This window comes from Manis javanica, chromosome 15 (assembly GCF_040802235.1).
Source record: "Manis javanica isolate MJ-LG chromosome 15, MJ_LKY, whole genome shotgun sequence".
Lineage (NCBI taxonomy): Eukaryota > Metazoa > Chordata > Mammalia > Pholidota > Manidae > Manis > Manis javanica.
The window spans coordinates 66,534,459-66,545,652 of record NC_133170.1 but is presented as its reverse complement, the minus strand read 5'-3'; the positions used below and the strand labels follow the sequence as shown (position 1 = coordinate 66,545,652).

Below are 11,194 nucleotides of genomic sequence, written 5' to 3'. Positions count from 1 at the left end.
AAGAAAAAATGAAACATTCATAAAGCCTTAAGAAACGTATATAATACAGAAGCAAAAAATAAATGGATGAGGAAAGACGGGGGCATGGGTGGGGGATTTACAGGGAAAGTGTCAAATAACACCAGGAGCAACTGTAGTAAGCCTGTGAGAATGTATGCCAAACAGCTTGGTTTAGCAAAGGCAGACCCTGCTTTACTTTTCTGTTTACACAAAAGAAAGATGCTTAGCCACAGGAATCATTGAAGCTGATTTTGAGATCATGAGATAAGCTGGTTTTCTGTGAAGGACAGTTTTTGCTATTTGAGTGTTGAGAGACATTCCTCCCACCACCCCTCTGAAGGGGACAGCCAGCCTGGTTGGTTGGGTGGGTGGGATTTCTTCAACGCTAGCCCTGTAGAGGCTACACAGCAATCTCCTTGTTTCCTTTGTGGACCAGATAAATTTTGTCATCATTTCAAATGGACTTTCTACACCAACCATAAAGTTACTCCTGGAAAGTGCCTCTTCTCTTTCATACTCTTTGAATTCCTAGTGCCCCCTGACGTCCCAGCACCACATAGAATATCTTGCTGCATCTTCCCTCAGAGTTCCCACCCAGGGGGAGTTTCAAATCTCCCTTCCAATCTAAATCTGTAAGTCCAGTTCTGTTTTTTACTAATAGTACACTAGTATCTAAATGACATAAAAAAAAGTCTCCCTAGTACCACTGTTTGTGTTGCTTTGGGGAAACACTGGATCCGTTCCCCTCCTGTTTTTCTTTTTCTGTTTTCTGGATCTCTACAGTGGAAGGGATCACATCCTATAGAAGGAATGGGAGCTGTCTTTTATCAAAGGAGAGGAAATAGCCACTGATTAATAAGTTACAGTGAATCACAAAGTGTGTCTATGGCAGGTAGTGTAACGAGCTCTGGAAAATTTAACATTTCCAGGTAATTGAGCCTGATCGTGTTGGCTTTGTTAGGATGGCTTTTGTACTTAAAAAAGGGCAATATTCACTGACAGAGGAATGGCATCTGAAGGGCATACTCTATGGTTTCAACTCATCTAACTTCACACATTCATGTATGCATTGGATAAATATTCATCTATTTCTGGGCTATGATGTGCTGTGCCCTGAACAATTTCTCTTGTCCGGTGGAGCTTACATTCTAGTAGGGGAGAGCTGGCAATAAACACAGAGAAGGTAATTTCAGGCAGTGGGAGGTGCTGTTAGGAAGTAAAATGGGTGGCGTGGGAGGGCCCCTTTACTGGGCGTCAGGGACGATCTCACCTAGGGGCAGTTATATGAGCTGGGACTTGAAGGAGCCAAGTTTGAGGAGGTCTGGAAGAAGGGGTCTAGGCCCAAGGAGGGATCAGCAGGCTCAGGAACAATGACTTAGCAAGAAAGGCAGGCAGAAGTCCTGGGGTAAAGGGAGCCCAAGGTAGGCGGTGGAGATGCGTCTGGGGACTGGAGGCCAGATCTGCACACCAAGTTGGGATTTGCATCAGAATGCAGAAGAAGAAGCCAGAGGATGTAAAATAGCTCATCGGACTTTTGCGGTTCGGGAGATTTGCTGGGGGATACTTGTGGCCCTGGGATCGCGGAGGGTGAGTAGGAACAGCACCCGAGTTGGGGACAGCGGCGGGAGCAAAGCCACGTAGGGAAGTGAGATGTCCGGAGCAGGCGGACCCGTGGGGGCCACGCTGCTCTGCGGTGGCGGGGCTGAGGAATGAGTGGAGCCGGGGATGCTATCGTTTTGCCAGGAATGTTCTGAAACCAGGCGTGATGAGGGCTACACAGCTAGCTCTACGTTTACCGAAAATCAGACCCGTCCGCTCCTGGCGGGTGAGCTTTGCGGCACGTGAGCGCAGTAAAACTCGTTTTAAGAAGCTGCATTCAGTGGATCCCGGGATAACCAGGACCACAGCCGCCTGGGGATCACATGTGAGCTCCCACGGCCCCTGCAGTCACTCAGGGCGCCCATTGGTCTGTTGAGGGGCGTGGGCACGCGCGGGGGCGGGGCCTGGAGAGGCTTTGGCTGTGGCTGGAGCAGCGCGGAGGCGCCAGGTTCGGGGCGTCCGCCGTAGCGGCGCGTGTCTCCATGTTGCGAAGCCAGGCCCAGGCCAGCGGAAGCCCGAAGCCCAGGTCATTCGTTTCAAGAAGCTCCACCCAGCCGCCCTGGAGGTATCCCCGGTGCAAGGCCGTTCAGGTTGCGCCTATAGACCCCCCCCACGCTCCGCCTCCGTCAGCCGGCGCGCGCGGAAGCGAAACCGGAAGCGGCAGGCGATGCGTGGGGGCGGGCCTTGGAGACCGTTCTGGCCGCCGCTGGAGTGTGTCTGCGGTGGGAGGACCCGGGTTGTCGGGCCGCTCTTATGCCGCAGCAGGAGCCCGAGGGCCAGGCCATCCCGATGAACGTTAGGCCCTGCGGCCCTCCATTGGGTCCGTGTACCGGAGCGAGACCCTGTGTCTGACGCAGCCCCTTCCTACGGGCCGGCACAGCCTCCGAGGGCCTCCGCGCGCTGGACTAGAAAGCGCCTGGGCCGGTCCCGAGACGCGAGTGTCGCCTGCGAGACACCGCCCCTGTGGGCGAGGGCCCGCGGCCCGCTTTCCGCTGGGCCTGCCGCCCGGCTGCGGGGGGGGCGCGCTGCCCACCTCCCCGGGGGAGGCCAGGGTCCGCCTCGGCTGCCGTCCTCAGCCACGGACAGTGCCTCGGACGCTCGGGAGACCCGGGCCTGGGCCGGGCACCGGCCTTGGGGGACCCATCCTCCCAGGCCTCTCGGAGTGCTTCTGGAACTTAGAGGATGGCGGGAACAAATACTCAGCAATTGAGTAGGTAAACCAGTGTTTGCTATGAAGAAAATGGGAGGGGATGGTATGATGGTGACGGGTGGGAGTGGTCCAGGGAAGCCCCCAGGAGGTGAGTGGAGAGGCGGATGGGAAGGAGCCCGCGTCCCCGGTGGCGGGAACAGGAAAAACCCAGAGCCTGAAGTGGGACTGGGCTTGAGGGAAGGGATTTGTGTTGGTTTTGTTCACTGATGTATAGTGCCGTTCATACCTCTGCCCGATAAGGGATGGGAGCTGTCTCCCCAGGAAGTAATGGCCAACACCTGTTTATGTGTGTGTTTATTGTTTATGACTTGTTTACACCATCAGCTGTCAGCCCCCAAGGGTTAGGCCTTGCCTGACTTGTTCACTCCTGGTTCCGCAAGACTTAGCACAGCGTTTGCCCCTTGTGGGCATAAACAGGCATCTGTGGAAAGAGTGGACAACCTTTTCTTGAGTGTTTGCTTCATCCCAGACACTGTTATCAGTGTTGGGGACTCGGCAGTGAGCAGGGCACACCAAGTCCCTGCTTTATTGCCCACAGTCTAGGAGGACACAGAAACACACTGGGATGAAGGCAAGGAGCAGGGAGGTGGGAGGGAGGTAATTCAGCAGGATGTAGTATGTACCGACTGAACTGAAAGTCACTTGAGGTAGGCATTTTATTTCCTGGGCCACAAATTTCATCTCCTGGTTGTTTCCCTTCATCTTTCTTAGGGGCCCCTAAGTTCCAAAGGGAACACCCCTCCCCAAGATCTGGTGTCAGTGATTCCTGCCTTGGTCCCATAAGGCAATTGCAAGGTCCGGGAGACACTGCTGAGTGACAGGTAAGGGTGCAGGGAAGACCCAGCTTTCTTGGTGGTTCTTGGGACCTCTTGGGCTTCAGTACATGGTACCCACTGAGCTGGCAGGTGCTGTCCTGAGCTTAGACTAGCACCCAAAAGCTTCAGGAAACAGTCTGGAGAGAAACAGCCTCCCTTCTTTATAACAGGTAGACTGTTGTGTCCTGTTACTACTCAAGCCAAGAGACTTCCCAAACTTAAATCTTAGAGGTTGAACCGAAGGCCTAATTTTCACAAAGATTGGAGTTACACTGAGTGCTGTTACATGAGGTAGTAGAGTGGACTCAGGTCCTTTTTAACTAAAAATCAGGGAAAGACAAAGAAAAGTGCAGCTTCTCATTTTCCAGCAAGAAAATATAATGAAAATGCTGCAGTGAGCTCTTCTTGGGTGATGTCAAGCTCTCTGGGCTCAGAGGAGTGTGTGTGTGTGTGTATGTGTCTGGGTTGCCTGCCAAGCAGCAGGCATGCCTGTGCATAAGGCTGCGTCCCACCTGACATCTCTTCTGCTCTCTCTGGGCTTTCTTCCTGACTTTGGGTGTACCGGATGGGATCGCTGAAGCCTGTGTTTCTGGCCTGCATAGGCTGGGTGAATTTTTCCCTTTTCTTTCTAAGGTGAAGGAGTCAGGCCAGAGGTTTCTGTAGGAACAGCCAGTGACAAGACCTGGAAAAGAAAGGTTATCAGCAAACCCGTAGGACTCAGGAAGGAACAGTTCCTCTCACTTTTGTAGCGGTCTGTCGCCCAAGAACAGCGTTCACCTTTGGTCCTTGAGCTGCTGGAGTGGGCAGATCACTGGTGTGGGTATCGGTAGGGTCTGCCGGGTTTTCTAGGTTAAGTATTAGTCTTAAAAGGAATCTATGTTGAAATGTACATTAGTCCCCCCTTCATTGCCGGACATAATGTTCTGAGACCCCCAGTGGATAACCGAACTGTGGATAGTACCCAACTCTCTCTGTGCTATGTTTTTTCCTGTACACACCTACCTATGACATAAAGTTTAATTTATAAATTAGGTAGAATAAGAGATTCACAACAATAATAAAATATAGCATTTGTAACAATAGACTGTAGAAAAGGTTATGTGAATATGATGTCTTTGTCTCAACATAATCTTACTGGACTGCCCTCACCTTTCTTCTAGTGATGATGTGAGGTGGTAAAATGCCTGTGTGACAGGATGAAGCAAGGGCAGTGATGGCTGCACTGTGTCGCAGCATTAGGCCACTGTTGACCCGACAGTGTGTCAGAAGAAGGATCATCTGCTTCCTGACTATGGTCGCCCGCAGGTAAGGGGATACAGGAAAGAAATCATGAACAGGGGTGGGGTGGGGGGGGCTGCTGTATTTCGTGTCATTAGCCTGGAATTAGGGTGACAGTTGCCTCCCTAACCAGGAAACAGAAACAAAACTTTGAAAAAGAAACCATGCAACAGGAGAACACAGTTAATATATGTAAGGTGGTGACGGTGGTGGATGTCAAATCCAATCACATTTGTCTCATTGCCACAAATTTGCCTCTTCCTAAAGAGTCTATTTGTAGAACCATAATGTATTTAAGGTGATCAGAGTTTGGTACTGAAGAGCAGAGATGGAAACGGAGAACAAGTGTCATTTGTAGACAGGTTTTGTTGCATAGCTTCCTCTTGGCGCTCTGAGTCCTCTGAGAGGTAGAATGTATCTGAATCACTGAGAGTTTGAAAGTGGTTGCTTTAGATGAGTATGACTTCCAGAAATGAATACAAATGTGATAAACAGAAGTGAAAGTCAAATTCTTATCTTTCTTCTTGTTAAATTCTCTAAAAAAAGAGATTCGAAAAGTAAAGAAGTGAACCTTTGCGGTAGACACTTCTCAGTTTGATCAGTTTCATGCTGAGCTGTTGTCTACTTGTGTGTGTGGAGAGTGCCCTGCACAAATGCTGGATGGAGCAAAGATAGAATTCTTGCCCTAATGCCTTTTACCACAAATGATTGCTGTAATTGTTTTTTTATGGTGAAAGTAGTATAGGTCTATACTACTTTGGAAGTTTGGAAGACATAAGAGTGAAATAATAACTTCCACAATCCCATTACTTAGAATAAACACTTTACCTTTCTTTATGGGGTGTTTCTGGGGAAAGGCAATGTTTCAGGCTTGTTTGGTACCACTTGACACATTGCTTTCAGGAAATTGGGTCAGTTTATACTCCCATTCAGTAGTGTACGAGGATGTGCTTTTCCCCAAAAACTCTTGGCCATGATATTTTATTTTTCAAATGAAATCTTTGAAATTTTAGAAAATTCAAAGCAAATCTGTCATCCTTTTTTCAGCTCAACTAGAATGTAAGGTTTTTCTAAAGGAAATTTTGCTGGTGAGGGGAAGAGACATGAAGAATGAGAGCAGATATTAGGTAAGTTAATTGTAAGAACTTAAATTATTTTTGCCTAAGCAAAGTGTTCACTTTAGAAAAATCAGAAAATATATATAGATAAGTGGAGAGCAAACAAGTCCTATTCTCACCATTCAGGGATAATCATGTTGTTATGTTTATTTTTATACTTTCTAGTATTCATCTATAAAATAAATAAAAGTAAGAATCTACATATGTTATGATCTGGGTATTGTGTTACCTGCTTTGTTTGGTCACTTAATGGTATTACTGGGACATCTTCATGTCCATAAAGAGACTGAGCCCTCATTATGTTAATGGCTGTGTAGTATTTCATTGTAATAAGTGCCATGATTTATTTAACCAATCCTTTGTAGTTGAATATAACTTAAAAGAATTGTATACATGTTAGTATATGTCTTAAAATTATATCAAAGAACAGGGGAGGTAGGAATTGGCAGATAGATTGGTTGATAATTCCCTTTTTCTCAGAGCTTCATTTTATGTTAGTGCATATTCAAGAAGTGCAAAGTAAATAGAAATAGTCTCCGGATTCTGAGTTAGGAGGCTATTAGGTAATGGAACATACTCCTTTTCCAATAGGTGTAAAGATTGTTCATTCCCCCCACACTTGGACCAGAATGTGGATGTGAAGATTTGGATTTACAGTATGATAGGATGTGATGTTGAGCAAGTAGCATAATTAAATATCTTTTCACTGCAAGGTTTCCTTATGGAAGCTGTCTAAATGTCACCATGACTTCAGTGTTAGCTACAGAAAGAGGTAATGAATTTGAAGGATAAATGCTTGTAACAGTCTGTGTTATGAAAAGGGAATTTTCATTGTACTGAAAAATAAAATCAGTGCATTACACTTATCCTACCTTATAAATTTTAGTCACTTGATTCTGTTCCAGTCCAACTGTGACTTCTTTGGTTTGTTATAACTAGTCTATTGTCTTACACTTGGGTTTTTGTTGGCGTAATAGATACCCACCTCAGATATGTTTTATGCATGTTTCATTTCAGGGTTGAGCATGGAGGGTTGGTCACAGTGATTTGGAAAACAGTGATCATGCTTTTTCCAGCATGACTAGACTGTGGTGATACTTTGTTGTTTTGTTCATAGCTGAATATCTTTGTTATTTTCAGAGATGATGGCTGTTATCGCAGACTGGGTGCATCAGCCCCTTGGTCCTGGTCCTTGTGACATAACAGCTGGGGCTGGGGACATTCGCTGCCGCCGCCACCAGGTAGGCCCTTTCAGATCATCGGGTGCAAAAGTGATGATGCCGGTAGCATGTGAAGGATGCCCGCAGTTCCCCATCAACCGCTGTTTGATGATGGATGGTCTTTCTACACTGAGATTGTATTTCCTGTTGCAGATAGTTTTCAAATTCAGTTTTGTTATCCAGCACTGTCTGTCTAGTTTAGGGAAGAAGAATATGTATTTCTTTGGAAGGATTATACCAAGCAGATAGTGTCAATAGCCTATTAGAAGCCTTGATGAGATGTCAAAAGGAAAGACAAGAATATTTTTTTGTTATAAAAAAGAGAGGGTAGAACTTTACATTTCCCTGTATGGCCCCGGAAGATGACTGGTTAGCCAGAGACGGGTAAGATTCCTCAAGGGAGGAACAACCTAAGACAGGCACAGTCGCAGGGGGGCCATCAGGTGAGAATTTGGGGATCAACAGAGGTGAGGCTCAGAACCTCACCCCCCCTGCTTTGAGAGAAATCTTCTGCATCCGTGGATGTCTTGCTGCCCTTGTCTAGCCTGGATTAATACTTAGTCCATAGGCACACACCTGATCATCTGATCATCTACATTTGCCTTCTTACAGCACTAAACTATGTTTTCTACCTTTATCTTGCATCTACCTACCACTTCAGCATTTTATTAAAAATAAAAATAATAATAATAATAGGAGAAATGTGGGATCAACATATAAATCAAGTACAAAAATCAAATGAATATTCATATTTGACCTGATGGTTTATAGGTCATATTGCATGATCAAAACCGAAAGTTTCTGTGATGAATGCCCTTGTACTGTTCACCATGTAAGAATTTATTCACTCTGTAAGAATTCGTTCACCATGTAAGAACTTGTTCGTTATGCTTCAGAAGATTGGAGACTGACGAGAATTAGGCTTGAGATGGATTAATGATTGTACATTGAGCATTGACCCCCCTATACTGAATTTTATTGTTGTTAACAACCATTTGATCAATAAATATGAGAGATGCCCTCTCAAAAAAAAAAAAAAAAAAAAAAAAAAGAGAGGGTAGGATGAGAGAAAAACCAAACACCAGAAATTGAATGAGAATCCTCTCTATGCTAACCTCTAAGAAGAGCATCCAAAGCTCTCTTCAGCAGCTCACACCAAATAGAGGCCTTTTGAGGACTTGAGAAGGTGCCTATCTACAAGCCAGGAAGCACTTTCACTAGAAATCAAATACGCTGTCACCTTGGGCTTGGACTTCTAGCCTCCAGTAACTGTGAGAAAATAAACCGTTGTTAAAGGCACACAGTCTGTGGCATTTTGTTACTGCAGCCCAATCTGAAATGGTGTATAGGAACAATATTGTTCCTAGCAATAGTGCTAAAATTACCTTTAAAATCTTGCCTCTGATAATCATAGTTCTCCCTCTTTCTCTCCAGTCCACATAATTTTTGAACTTCATTCCCTGTCTTGAATTGCCCTGATCAGGATGACGATTAAGTGCTTGTTAGTATGAGAGATAGAGGTGTCATCCCAGTAGTGCCCTCCTGTAATTTTAATGTTTCTAAAGTTGTACTTTAACTATGATGTGGTTGGTAGCTATCCTTTATCTTAAAAGGAAGTTGCTTCCCATTCTTAGTTTGTTAAGGATTATCATAAAGGATTGTTGAAATGTATTGGATATTTTTCTTAAGCTTATGTTTTTTATATTAACCTATTTCTACATTAACTGATAATTTGAATACATTAATAAACTCAATTATCTTTGACATATTATTTATTTGTACTGTTGAACAATATGAGATTGTCCTTTTGTGGGTTCGTCTCATCACTCTTCCACATAATAGATCACTTCAAAATTTAGTCACTTACTATGTCTCAGTTTTTTGGGTCAGAAATTCAAGATAGGTTCAGTTTTGCAGTCTTGTCTTGGTGTCCCTCATGTGGTTGCAATCAGGTGATGCCTGGATCTAGAACAGCAGGGGGCTAGAATACCCAGGGTGGTATAGGCATCTCTCATTCTTCCCTTGGATTCTTAGTGTGAGCTGTGTGGACTTCATCACATCATGGCAGCCTCAGGACTGTTGGACTGCTTACTTGGCAGGTGAAGTCTTCATCAGTGAATGTTCCTGCGAACAACTGGAAGGTGCCTCTACATTTATGACCTAGCCTTGGAAGCCACACAGCTTCATTTCTGTTGCATTCTATTGGCTACAAGTAAATCACCAGACGATCCAGATTCAAGGAGCAGGGGATATAGACCTCCCTTCCCAATGGGAGGAATGGCAAAGTCACATTGTCACATTAAGAGAATGGTGGATATGGAGAGCATTGTAGCAGTCTTTGGAAAACACAACTTGCCACAATCTGTCTTCTGGCTTTGACAAATCACACCCACAAACTATCCTCATCTGCTCTCCTGAGACCCCTTATAATGTCTTACCCATCATGGCTTCAGACTGAAGTCTAGGGTCTCACCATCTTAATCAGGTACTGCTGCAGATGAGGCTGTTCAGGGCTGTTCCCTTGGGTACAGCTCGTTAGGTGCTATTTGTGTCAATCTGAATACCTGTAACCTCAAAGACTCAAAATATAATAGTGGGGGCAGTGCTGTAGCTACTATTTAATATTGGGAACAGCAGCACTGGTCCATAGACATTTCTAAATCCCACTGGGTATATGTTACCAGTGCATTGATTAGAGCTCAGTTCTGCTCTGTGGGAATTCTCTGTAGCTCTTGGCTGTACCTGTTGGATCTTGGCACTGTTATCTAACTCATCCTTATTCACAAAAAGTGATCCATATTTGCAACTGAGTATTCTTCTCAGCTTCCTTTCCTGCCCAAAAAAGGTTGGGAGTCCAAAGATCTCTTTTTATTTTGTACAGGGTTTGTCCTTCTCAGTCCAAGTTAATATGGCTTGTTTCAAAACTTTATTGTGTGCATATATGTATACTCTTACAGTGTAGTTAGCTTTAACACTTTGTGCTGTGAATCCTACCTAATAGCAGCTATGAATTCTTTACTTGGACTCTTTTTTTTTTTTTTTTTTCTGGTATCATTAATCTACAGTTACATGAGGAACATTATGTTTACTAGACTCCCCCATCACCATTCACTTGGACTCTTAATCAATGATTTTGGATTTAGCCATACTTCACCATAATTTTGTCTTGTATTTTTCTTCTCAAGTATTTTCCAATTTCACCATTTTAGATACTCATGTTAACGCTTTAGTTAGTGTGTCTCCAGCCTCAAGCAATGAGAAATATTCTTGGAAACTGAGGTTGTGATGAAGTTTTCTTAAAAAACAATTCTTGCCCAGATGTGCAACTTGGTTCTTAGGACTCACAACTGACTCCATGACTTACCTCACTGAGAGGGCTTACTGACTTCTATTCTCAGAGGTAAGCTCTGAAATTTCTGCTTTACGAGTATTTTGGTGGAGGAGTAGTTGTACATATGTGTTGTTGGCAGTGGTGAGGGAGGCAGGGATACATAGGAAAATACACAGTGAGCTTTTTATGTATCAATTAGGCAAAAGCCACTTCCCCAAAAAATCTGTCAGAGCTTTTTGGGCTCTCCATGAGCCTTCTGTGAGACCACACCCCCAAGGTGCTTAGGAGCTATGTTGTTCTAGATGGAGGGTCCACAGGGGAATTCCTCCAAAGTCCTTAGAAGGCTTTCTTTTTTATTTGTCTGAAGGGGTTTATGAGATGCCCCCTTAGTTCTTTCTGAAATCTTACCTAAGGATATTATGGTCCCTGAACACCTTTCTTGCTCTGAGAACCCTTTACTTACTGGCTGAAAAGACTGTCCTCCGCCGTTTGACATCCTCCACAGAATGTTCATGTTCAGCACCGCTCTCCTCCTCATTACCAGTAAGAAGCCAGCAGCACTGAACACTGTACCAATGAAACTCTCAGCTGTACCACTAAGGTCATTGCCTTAAGTCCTATTT

The 11,194-nt window shown here is 44.8% G+C and overlaps 1 protein-coding gene across 4 annotated transcripts in view; it reads left to right on the top strand.

Annotated features, from left to right (window-relative positions):
• The first annotated feature begins 2,171 nt into the window (after positions 1-2,171).
• Positions 2,172-11,194, top strand: part of ZNF605 (zinc finger protein 605) — a 68,277-nt gene continuing 59,254 nt past the window's right edge. For 2 of the 4 annotated variants that reach the window (XM_073223851.1, XM_073223850.1), the window contains exons 1-4: positions 2,172-2,809; positions 4,785-4,929; positions 5,950-6,029; positions 7,161-7,261. The gene's annotated coding sequence lies outside the window, so the exon portion shown is untranslated. Of the gene's footprint in view, positions 2,810-4,784; positions 4,930-5,949; positions 6,030-6,611; positions 6,793-7,160; positions 9,005-11,194 lie in introns of those variants that run through there. The other 2 variants (XR_012125934.1, XM_073223854.1) reach the window with 2 other exon arrangements.